The 11,196-nt window shown below is 39.4% G+C and overlaps 1 long non-coding RNA gene across 1 annotated transcript; it reads right to left on the bottom strand.

Annotated features, from left to right (window-relative positions):
* Positions 1-249: 249 nt before the first annotated feature.
* LOC138918073 (uncharacterized) lies at positions 250-6,191 on the bottom strand. Its single transcript, XR_011427013.1, has 2 exons — positions 5,578-6,191; positions 250-1,015 (listed from the first exon to the last, which is right to left on the bottom strand). It is a non-coding gene; the product is annotated as an uncharacterized lncRNA (long non-coding RNA).
* Between the last annotated feature and the right edge of the window lie 5,005 nt (positions 6,192-11,196).

The following is an 11,196-nucleotide window of genomic DNA, read 5'->3' as shown; positions in this document are numbered from 1 at the left end:
AGAAATCTTGTAAGAAAATGATATTATTCCTAATTTACAGGTGAAAAAAAAAACCTGTGAGGCTTAAGCATTGACTAAACATGATTTGTTCAAAAGAATTTTCTGTGTGGTTTGAACTGGGTTCTGCTTGAATCCAAATCTCTTGCTTATTCTCACTATTAAATATTGTTTCACAGCATATTAAAAAGGGTACGGCTAAATTTGAAGCTAGGATATGTAATTTCCAAGGCCAAGGTGCTAATGTGGAGCTGAGTAAATAGTTTACTGTTTTATTATACCAAAAACCGCAATTTTCCTCTTCTGCTTCTAAAATTTGTGGACAAGTGAACAATCTTAATGCAGCCAGGAATCAGCACAAAAACTCCTATTTAAGACTCGTCAAGGGGCCAGCCTGGTGGCAAAGGGGTTAAGTTTTTGTGCTCCCCTTTGGTGCCTGGGGTTAGCAAGTTTGGATCCCAGGCGTGGACCTACACACAGATTATCAAGCCATGCTATGGCAGATGTCCCACATATAAAGTAGAAGAAGGCGGGCACGGATGTTAGCTCAGGGCCAATCTTCCTCGGCAAAAAGAGGAGGATTGGTGGTGGATGTTAGCCCAGGGCTAATCTTCTTCTTCAGAAAAGAAGAATTGTCAGAAGAGTTTGAAGATGTTAGCAGGCCAGCAAAATGTTGTTCTTTTTAAGTCTTACCTCAGAATCTAAGAGATTCTCTACAATTTTGAAACCTTTGTGAGAAGGCGCTTTGAAGAATAACAATTTCTCTTCAGTCCTGGTAAGCTTGTTACCTCCCCATCACCAGCCCCCCCTTCCCAAATGAAGGGCTTGAGAGATGTAATAAACGTTCTCTCCGTCTTCCTGCTTTAGAGTCCCGCACAGACTTGAAAATAATTAGTACACCACCATCGCAGTGATATTTTCCTTTCTGCCAGCAAAGCTCTTCGGAGGCAATAATTTCCCTCTCCTCAGGAACATCAAACTCCTCAATTGAATAATGATGGGCTTGAAATATGTGGGCCTGAAAGAGATCAGCGAGAATCAGATTCTTGACGAAACCTGTAATCCCATTTTACTGCTTAGAAAGCGAAAGGACTGTAAGAGCAGCAAAACCATCGGCTGTGGCCCCGAGACCCCTCTTCACAGTTGAAAGTCCTGGAGCTGAGATTCAGGCCTCCATTCCACACAGGGACCCCTCTATCTATGAATCCCCTTCTGCTGTCTTTGCCTCCGTGGCAAATATATCCTACTGTCCTACGTTCCTCCTTGCTAGTAGCCTGTGCTTTGGACTTTCTGAAAATCACTTTCCTCATTAATATGAGACAGACTGTTAGATAAAGTGATCCTTTAGTCTACTTTGCTTTACTCAGTAATTATAAAAACAATCCATCTTCACTGTAGAAAATTTGAAAATATGTGTGAACCAAAGTATATAGAGGTAAGAAACCACCTGTAGGATAAGAGGCAGAAGAGAAGCTACCTCAGCAGGGGTGTGGAGAGGTGGAGGGGGCAGTATTGAGGGAGAAGAGACACGATGGAATCTTCTGGGTTGTTCCACATGTTTTATATCTTGATCTGGATGACGGTGACTTAGGGAACACGTATAAAAAGTGAATTAAGTGATACACTTTACACACTTGACTGTGTGTACATTATACCTCAATAAAAAGGAAAACACTTGAAGACACCCATCGCCCCAAAACTCAGAGCCACCTTTACATTTAGGAACATTTCCTTCATATATGTCTGTATATACATATATATGCATATATATGATCTGTAATATGCACTCGTGCATGTGGTCTTAGAATCTTCTATCTTTACATAAAAATGTCCTTCTACTTAATAACTTGCAACTTAAACATATTCGTAAATAAAACAAAGCTATATGTAGAATAAAATGATGTTTTTTAGTCTGCAGGATCTTCGCAATGGGTGTCTTTATTTCTGAGGTATTCCACAAAGTTTATGACTCCTTCTTCTCCAATAGTTCAAAAACCACTGAGAGTGTTGAAATTGTCAGCAGGAAGAGGCTGATGATGAGGGCGGAAGGAAAAGTAGAGAAGCGAGTGGAAGTGGAGCCTGACGCATGCAGAGACGGGGGCAGGCCTTCACTTCCACAGGCCTTGGAATTGGGGTTGGAGCCAAGTTTAACCTAATTTCCCTGTGCAGCGGGCCTCCTGGTGACATCTGGATTGCACAAGCAATTAACTTTTCTTCCTAGCCTGTAACTTTGTATAGAAATCCCTAAGTCAGTTATTAAAATAGTGAACTGAATTTTGTGGAAACGTCTAGATTTTGTGAGAGAATGGCCTTTATTTTGAAACTGCCTTTGGTTTGTCCAGCAATGTCCAACACTGGATTCTTAGCTAGTGAGATCACTCCATAGTTATCATGTCACCCCAAGTCCATTCTAAACATGTCTCTCCTAGTGGATGTTTGTGTCCAATCCAGTTCTCCAGAAGCAGCTTCTGAGACACGGTCTCTTATACAAGTGTTTTATTAAGGAAACTCCCAGGAGAAACTGGTAAGGGCTAGGGGAACACGACAGGGAAGGGAAGAGTCCAGCAAGTGGGACTTCAGGCAAAGCCCTAGCCTCAAGCTGATTCTGCAGGAACTCTGGAGTCCAACTTACACCTCACAGTTGGCTGGCCTTGGGGCAAGAGAACTGGGCTTTCACATTCCTGCAAGGGTCAGTCGTGGGGCGAAGGTCTTCCCTGGATGGTATGGCGCCTCCAGCTCTCCATACAAAGTGGAAAAGTGGCACCCTAAGACTGAGGGTGATCCTCTGAAGGGAGCTGTAGGAGAAGCCCATTGGAAGCATTTTGCTGTTCTTTAAAACCATAATTTTTGTAGAACAACCTGGAGGAGCCTGGAGAGATAAGTTTAATATCCTCATTTTAAAGCTGAAAGAAACTAAGCCTCACATATTGAAAACTCATGTCTCTACAAACTTCATCCTTCTTTCTTTTCTATATTCTCAATCTGTGTGATGAAGAGTCCTCTGAAATGCCTGGGGATGCCACCCACACAGTGCCAGCTGTGTACTGTACCACTCCTGGAAGCCCCATTCACCCAGACTATGATGTGCATGGCGCCCCCTGGAGGTGTGTATAACTCCGCATGTTTATACCCCGTCTGTAAACTGCCAACATCAATATGAGTTTCCCTGGGGGGAAAAGATGAAATGTTGGTTCTTTGGCATTTAAAAAATTTTCCATTTTTGAAGCCACAAAAAATCTTGATTAATACTTCAACTGTCTTAATCTATCCCCCCAATTTAAAAAAAATCAGATCTCCTCCTTCAAGTATTCTGGTATGATTTCCCAAAGGGACCATGTTCTTGTTTCAAAATCACTGTATCCTTCTCTGACTCTTTGTTAAGAAGATATTTTGTATATTATATCATGAAAGCATTTCTTGGGCATTGCATATTTTTTCACATATTTTGAATATATATTTTAAAACTATGAACTTTTGCCCCTGAAATACTTACCTGCCTCCTCACCCAATATTTCTGAAAATTTGTGAAGTAAACAGATCCTGTCTTCTCTGTCATACCCCAGCATATATCTCTAAGAGTTCCATTAGTAACTGCCTTATCTGAGTCATAGTGATAGAAAGTTAGGCAGCACGATGATACATTTGTATATAAAAAGTGAAACTTGAGAATTTTGGAAATCATCGTTGCATGCTGCAGAGTGCTTACAGCTCCATTCCTTTAACAGAGGATAGCCTCTTGCAAGTCCAGCTCTGCCATGTTGTCTGACAACCTTTCGCAGTGATTTCAGTTTCTATGTCTCAGTTTCCTTATCTGTAGAATGGGGAAAGAATGCCTACTTCTCAGGATTCTTGAGAGAGTCCCATGTGATTATGTTTGTGAAAGCATTTTGTTAGGAAGTAACTCACTGCCTACATTTAAAGTAATCATGACCACTATATGTATGTGCGCATGCACATTTTAGTGTATGTATGTCTGAATGTACAGACTAGTGCGCTGGAGAGCACGTTGTTCTAGGAAGCAGAGATGGTGTGTTCTACTGCAGGCTCTGTTCCTTTTAAGCAGCTTGCCGTGGATACAATAAGCCCTTTTTCATCTGTGGCTATCAGTTTTCTCGTCTGTAATATAACATGGTTGGATGAGCTTAATATAATGTTCCTTCAAGACCCCTTTCCTAGTGTTTCCATAATGCAAGCCTTGATTCTCTCTCGGTTCTATCCTTCATCTCAAAATAAACAACTGGATGATAAGTATACCAAATAAAATCTGTGCTTCTTTGTTCTACGGCCAAAAATAATTTAAAAAATAGATATATTTCCTCCTAAATGGTCAGAAGCAATCTAGAGTGGGTGATTCCAAAATCTGAAGGTTTTGGAATGTTGTTAAAGTAGCAGATGTTACATAAAAACCTTAAAACAATTGAATAGAGACAGATTTAACCAAGAAGCATCATTGCCACTGGCAACATCTCGTTACTAATTCAAGGAAGGAGCCTTACCTAGATGTAAACATGTTTAGCATTAGCTACAACATTATACTCTTATGAATTTTAGTAGGTCAGAAGATGTACACTTATATGCGTATGCCCAAAGCAAGAAATAATTCTTGGAATGCCAGATAAATGTTTATTGTAAAGTTTTATTGACTTTATTGTCTATCCTCTATTTTGAGTTCCTTGAGGGCCAGCACCATGCCTCTCATATCTTTAACAAAATCACTTATTTAGTGCCTACCAAGACTCTATACGTATATTAACTTATTTTACCTGTGCAACGCAGAAAAGAAATACAAAGAAGGCAATTAGGCTATGAATGGAGGTTCCACTACAGCCAGGAATCTGGGAGTACTCTATCTTTCTGCTTACCACCCTAATGTGTGACCTCCAATTCTCAAGATCACTTCACGGTTCAGTATGGCTGCTGCTTGCACAGAACCACATTTTACTGTAGGTCCCCAAAGCAATTTATATACAAAAAGCGAATCTCTTCCAAACTCCACGTTTTCACCAGTCTACCTTTTCCCAGAATACACAGGGTCTAGGTGAATTCACCAGAAGTCAATTTGCTGAGTAGGCAATTTGCCTAAAGCCAATTAGTGGAAAGGCCAACTCACCAAATGACTGAGTCATCAAATTTACTTAGACCTTTCAACTATTTAGTTGTGGTTCATGGGTTTTGATTTTCTCCTCATTACAGCATTTTAAGGAATGTTTAATTAGTTTCTGTCACAGTCCCCCCACTGTTCCAGCTGGAGCTAAAGGGCAAAGCGAGAGGGAGGCCGAAGAAAGAGAAGGCAGAGAAATGAGAATTAAGAAAGGGAAGCCATGGGGTAGAGAAGGGAGATACTGCAGAGGATAGGAAGAATATAATTATAAGACTCTATTCTCAAATACGAAGCATTCTTATGAATATATTTTTTGAGACTATATTATTAATCTTGCAAGCAGATAATTTTAATAGTTCCTGATGTTCAAGAAAATATTCCAGAATGTATATTTATTGAAATATGTGAAGAATTCTTATCAGCATAATCTCATCATGCATAATAGCATATTCATAGACATTTTCATGTTCAATAATTACCCATATGAAATATTTTCCTAATGTTCCAGTCTCCTGTGTCTTTGCCTGCCATTCTCTCATTCTCCAGCTAGTAGCAGCAGGAAGCAGGGGTAGAAACATACTGACGATTTCTTAGCATGCTGTTAGGCAAAGATAAAAAGTAGTCCATCAAAAATTGTCTCCAGGGCCAGCCCTATGGCCAAGTGGTTCAGTTCACTCGCTCTGCTTTGGCAGCCCTGGGGTTTCGCTGGTTCCGATCCTGGGCCCGGACATGGCACCGCTCATCAGGTCATGTTGAAGCAGCATCCCACATAGCACAACCAGAGCACTTACAACCAGAATATACAACTATGTACTGGGGGGCTTTAGGGAGAAGAAGAAGGGAAAAAAAAGATTGTAAACAGATGATAGCACAGGTGCCAAGCTTTAGGAAAAAAAAAATGCTAACTTCAATTATCTAATAAAATTTTTTTTTTAAATTGTTTTCGAAAATGGAAGTTTGGTGAATTTGTCGTTGAAAACATTTGCCTTTGGCAAAATGGACTGTCAGTGAATTGGCTTCTAGGAGTCAGTTTGCTCCTGAATGTGTAAAGAAAGCTGATAATGGATGAGTTAAGAGGGAAACCCGAAAAACTGGAGAAGATATTGCATACTCTGCCTTCTACTTTCATAAGAAAAAGGTTTAGGCAGACACTTATCAGATATGTACTATTTCTTTTTTTTTGTACTTTAAGTGCCCAGGCTACAGTGTAGGATCTAAAGCAGCATCAACAAGCATTTGGCCCTCAGCCACCACCCTGAGCCCTGCCCACCTCCTCACCCACTCATCCCTTATCAATCATGCCGCTCCTTCCTGCTTCAGCGGATATGATTTGAGGACCTTCTTACACACTCCTCAGCCATTGCACTTTTTGGTACATGAGTAATAAGAAATCTAATTGCCATCCGGAGTCTCCCAACTATATTAGCACATAAGTGTGAACAGAGGTGTTCTTCCCTCAAAATAGATTAGAAAAAAATATACCACTATCTTAATGAGAGAGTGTAATTCAAAGACCAGCAGGACATGCCTAGACCCAGACTGAAGGTCTTAATATAACTAAAAGATGTGTCAGTGAGAATGGGTGCTGAGAGATCTAGGAGGAAATACCGTCAATGCTTACCTCAGATCAAGGACACCCCTTCTCACCATCTCCACCTGTGTGGTCCTGGAGGCAGGTAAATTCATCTTGTGAGATCGGAATAGTAGCTTATCATAAACTGATGCATTTAAAATTTGCATGCTAGATTTGATTGCCTCTGCTCTTTTTCTATGTTTGCACAACCAAGTTTCCAAATAATGTGGTTTATATGAGTTACAAACTGTAAGTATCTAAGCCTTTTAGCAAATACATCTCTTTCTATAAATTCTGCTTTATAATCATTCTCGGGATAATCATAGTTACCATTTTTACTCCATCTTCTCTGCTCCGTGTGTGTGTACACGATAGACTACTAGGCCTTTACAAATACATTATGAGGTAGATATTTGGAGCCTCATTTATAAGGAAATAACCAATCTCAAGCATATAAGGAATGCAGTCATGATATCTCAGCTGGACAGAAACCTTAGACCAAGATATTATGACTCCAAATCCTGTGGGGCTCAACCTTTGCATGCCACAGTCTTCTGGGTCTGAGTCACTGACAAGTGCCTCTTGGGAGGTGACAAGACCAGATATCCGAGCCAGATTCTGAGTTGTGGAAAATCCACACTTTGTCAGGCGGTCACTCCTGGGCATAATGAGCAAAAATGTCATAATCACATCAACTGCTTGTAACTTCCTTGTTTTCTTACCATTTTGAAAGGCAAATTATTATGTAGTAATAAGAACTATATACATGTGATTAATATTTTTCTCATATATATGTATTTAGATTATTGTAGTAGAAAAAACAGGTACTTTTTTGGTCACAAAATACCTATTAACTTCTCACAAAGCAAGAGTGCTCTTAGCTAAACCCATGAGATATGCTAATAAAGTGACATAGAATCTAGAGAGAAATGTTTTGAGTCAGGATCAGCTTTTGGCTGAGACAAGGGGTTATGCCCTGCTCCCCACGGAAAAAAAATTAATAATAATAAGGCCAACCCAAACTGACTAGCACAGGAGTCCAGCCAGTAACGAAAACCAGAAATTCTAGAGCTGACAGAACAAATATCAAGATGAAAATCAAAGGAAAAACAAAAGAAAACAAAATTAAGGTTAAAGCAAAAATAGCCCTAGGATTAACACATTGGAACAATCTTAACAATTCTCAATCATACAAGCTTCCTTCTTTTTCCTGATAATATAAATCTTTGTCTGTCACAATTTGTAAATCATTGAGCCATACTTGGATCCCTCGGGTGGGGGTGGTTCAGAAGTCACTGAGGACAGACTAAGGATTGACCTCATTCTCAGTAAAGAGTAGAGGGTTTTACAATGGGAACCTTGAGAGGTACCGATGATAATTCTCAGAAATTGAGTTTATCGGAACATCCTGTTCTTTGGTAAGGGTTTCCTGATACAAATATTCCTGACCTTGGGAAAGTATTATGGTCGTTATGTACAAAAGGATGTGTTTTTGTGTTTGCATCTGTGAATTGAGAGCAGTGAATGATGCTAGGAAATTATGGGAACACAATTCATTGATGGGAGTGCTTCCAATATTTTAAAAGGCTCAAGTTGGCATTAGAGGATAACATGAGAATTTACCTTAACACCACTTAAGTCTTAACAAAGGAAGAATGACAATTAATATAAGGAAAAGGAATTTTTTTTCAGAACACAGGAAACTGAGTCAGAGAAAAATCCAGGCCTCAGATTCCAAGTTCCAATTTTGGTATGAATGAGATCATTAAAAAGTATGAGCATATAAATGGCAGACTTTCATTTGAAGGAAAGGCAGTGATGCGATGGGTGAATGCAGCCCCATATAATTTAACCAACAATCCCACTAGTTCTTATAGGTTCAAAAAATGAAACAATAAAAATAAGCAAGCAGAATATCCAACAAACAAAACAAAACAAAAAACCATGTAAGAGCATGGTTCTAAACACGTAGCAGGATCAAAACAATCCTCAAGACATTCTTTGGGCTGGGAATGAAGAAAGGAGTACATGGAAGCAGGTAAGAGGCCTGAGACCTATAAGAACAGGTCTATAAGAGCATCAACAAGATGTGAGCCTCTCTAGATACATACTGACTGTGACTCAACTGGATTCCTTTGAGTTGGAAATGGAAAGTTAAATTTTAATGTGCATCTGTTAGCATAAACCATGAACACTTGCTAAAGGAAAACTCTTGCCTGATGCCATTAGAAGATGATTAGGTCAATGGAAAAATGGCGTTTGCTTTACAATGATTTTGTTTTACACTTAAAGTTCTTGAAATATATTGTTTTTGTATTAAGCCAATTGTGTCTTTCACAATCATCATAACTTTTTTGGTAAATATCAGTAACTTGCAGTTTTTGGAGGTACAAGAGGGCTATTGGCCTCTTTCCTTACTATCATGACCAAGTTACAATGAAAACAAGTCTAAAACCAAATTCTTTCACACAAACAGGGGCCGGCCCGGTGGCACAGGGGTTAAGTTCACACATTCTGTTTCGGTGGCCCGGGGTTTGCTGGTTCGGATCCCAGGTGCAGACCTACGCACCGATTGTCAAGTCATGCTGTGGCAGGCGTCTCACATATAAAGTGGAGGAAGACGAGCATGGGTGTTAGCTCAGGGCCCATCTTCCTTAACAAAAAGAGGAAGATCAGCAGCAGACGTTAGCTCAGGGCTAATCTTCCTCAAAAAAAAAAAGTTCTTTCACACAAACAAACATTTATTGCCAAACAAGTATAACAGCAGTTTATAAACTAGTGAGTAAACTCAAGAAGTGCCTGCCCTCTGTTCTTTTAAGTGCCCTCACAGCACACCCAAGGACAGGTCCACTAAGGACAAATGCAACGATGTTTCACTGGAAGGAGCCAGACAACAAAGAATCTTAGGAATCTATGGCTATACATGGGCCATTTTGGAATCTATCTATCTATCTATCTATCTATCTATCTATCTATTTATTGATCTATTGTTTAGAATCTAAATTTCCATTCCGAAGTATACAATCTAAGTTTATTAGATTCTTGTACCCTATTCATATAAGATTAGGAATGCCTATAAAGCACCACATATTCTAAGGTGTAGAATAAAGCCCACTAATACAAAAGTATATATACTATACCATCTCTGTTGAAGCGCTTTAAGTAAAGTCCAAACAACAATGGAAATAACTCAAATGCCCATCAATAAAAGAATAGATAAAAATATGGTATATTTGCATAATAGAATACCCCAGGAATGAAAAGAAATAGATGACCGATACCTGCAACAACATGGATGAATCCCAAAAACACTATATAGAACTTAAAAAGTCAGACCAAAAAAATAGAGTACTTAACTATATGATTCCATCTATGTGGAAGTTCAAGAATAGGTGAATTAGTCCATGGAGATAAAAATCAGAGTAGTGGTTGACTCTGGAGGGGATAGACTGGAAAGAAATACAGGGGGACTTTGCAGGGTGATGGCAATGCTCTCTATCTTGATTGAGGTGTTGGTTACATGCATATCTATCTATCTATCTATCTATCTATCTATCTATCTAATCTGCATATAAGTGTATGTCTTAGTCTGTTCAGGTTGCTATCACAAAATACCACAGACTGACTGGGTGGCTTATAAACAACAGAAATTTATTGCTCATGGTTCTGAAGGCTAGAAGTGTGAGATCAGAAAGCCAGCTTGATTGGGCGAGGATCCTCTTTCAAGTTGCACACTTCTTGTATCCTTGATGGTGGAAGGGGTTGAGCTCTGTGGGGTCTCTTTAGCACTAATCCCATTCATGAGGGCTCCATGTTTTGACTTAATCACCTCCCAAAGGCCTCACCTAACAATACCATCACGTTTGGGGGTTAGGATTTCAACATATGAATTTTTGGGGACACAAACATTCAGACCATAGCAATGTATGTGTGTGTGCATATATATATACACATATATATATGCACACGCACATATGCATATATAATATAATCACATGGAACTCTTAAGTACACTTAATTGTATGTAATTATATCTCAATAAAAAAATTACAAACAATATAACACATACCTGTTCCCTAAAGTAAAACCTCTGGATAGCTTAGAGTTTACAATTTTATTAAGGAAAAAGTGTTCATTTGGTCTCTTGAAAGTAATAACAATAATTCCTGTCCCTTAACAAGCAGTTTCAATGTGCCAGGCACTATGCTAGCTAATTGCCTTACATAATTTGAATCACTGAATTCTCTCAACAACTTTATGACAACTTTACGAAGTTGGAACGATTGTTATCCCCATTTTATTAGTGATGATTGATGCCAGAGAGGTTGCGTGTTTTGCCCAATGTCACAGCCTAGCAGGCAGCAGTGCTGGTCATCAGCTCCAGGTGCCTTTGTTAAACTCCAGAGTTTTCAGCTGGAACTGCAGGCGCAGCTGGTTTCCTGGTACCATCATCAGTGTTCTACGTGACTTCTATATTGCCAAAAGCACAAGGAGGAAACTGTTGGATAGGGGAAGGTTGTTAAAA

The sequence above is a fragment of the Equus caballus genome, chromosome 16 (assembly GCF_041296265.1).
Source record: "Equus caballus isolate H_3958 breed thoroughbred chromosome 16, TB-T2T, whole genome shotgun sequence".
Classification (NCBI taxonomy): Eukaryota; Metazoa; Chordata; class Mammalia; order Perissodactyla; family Equidae; genus Equus; species Equus caballus.
The sequence above is the reverse complement of the archived record's forward strand: the minus strand, read 5'-3'. Positions and strand labels throughout refer to the sequence as shown.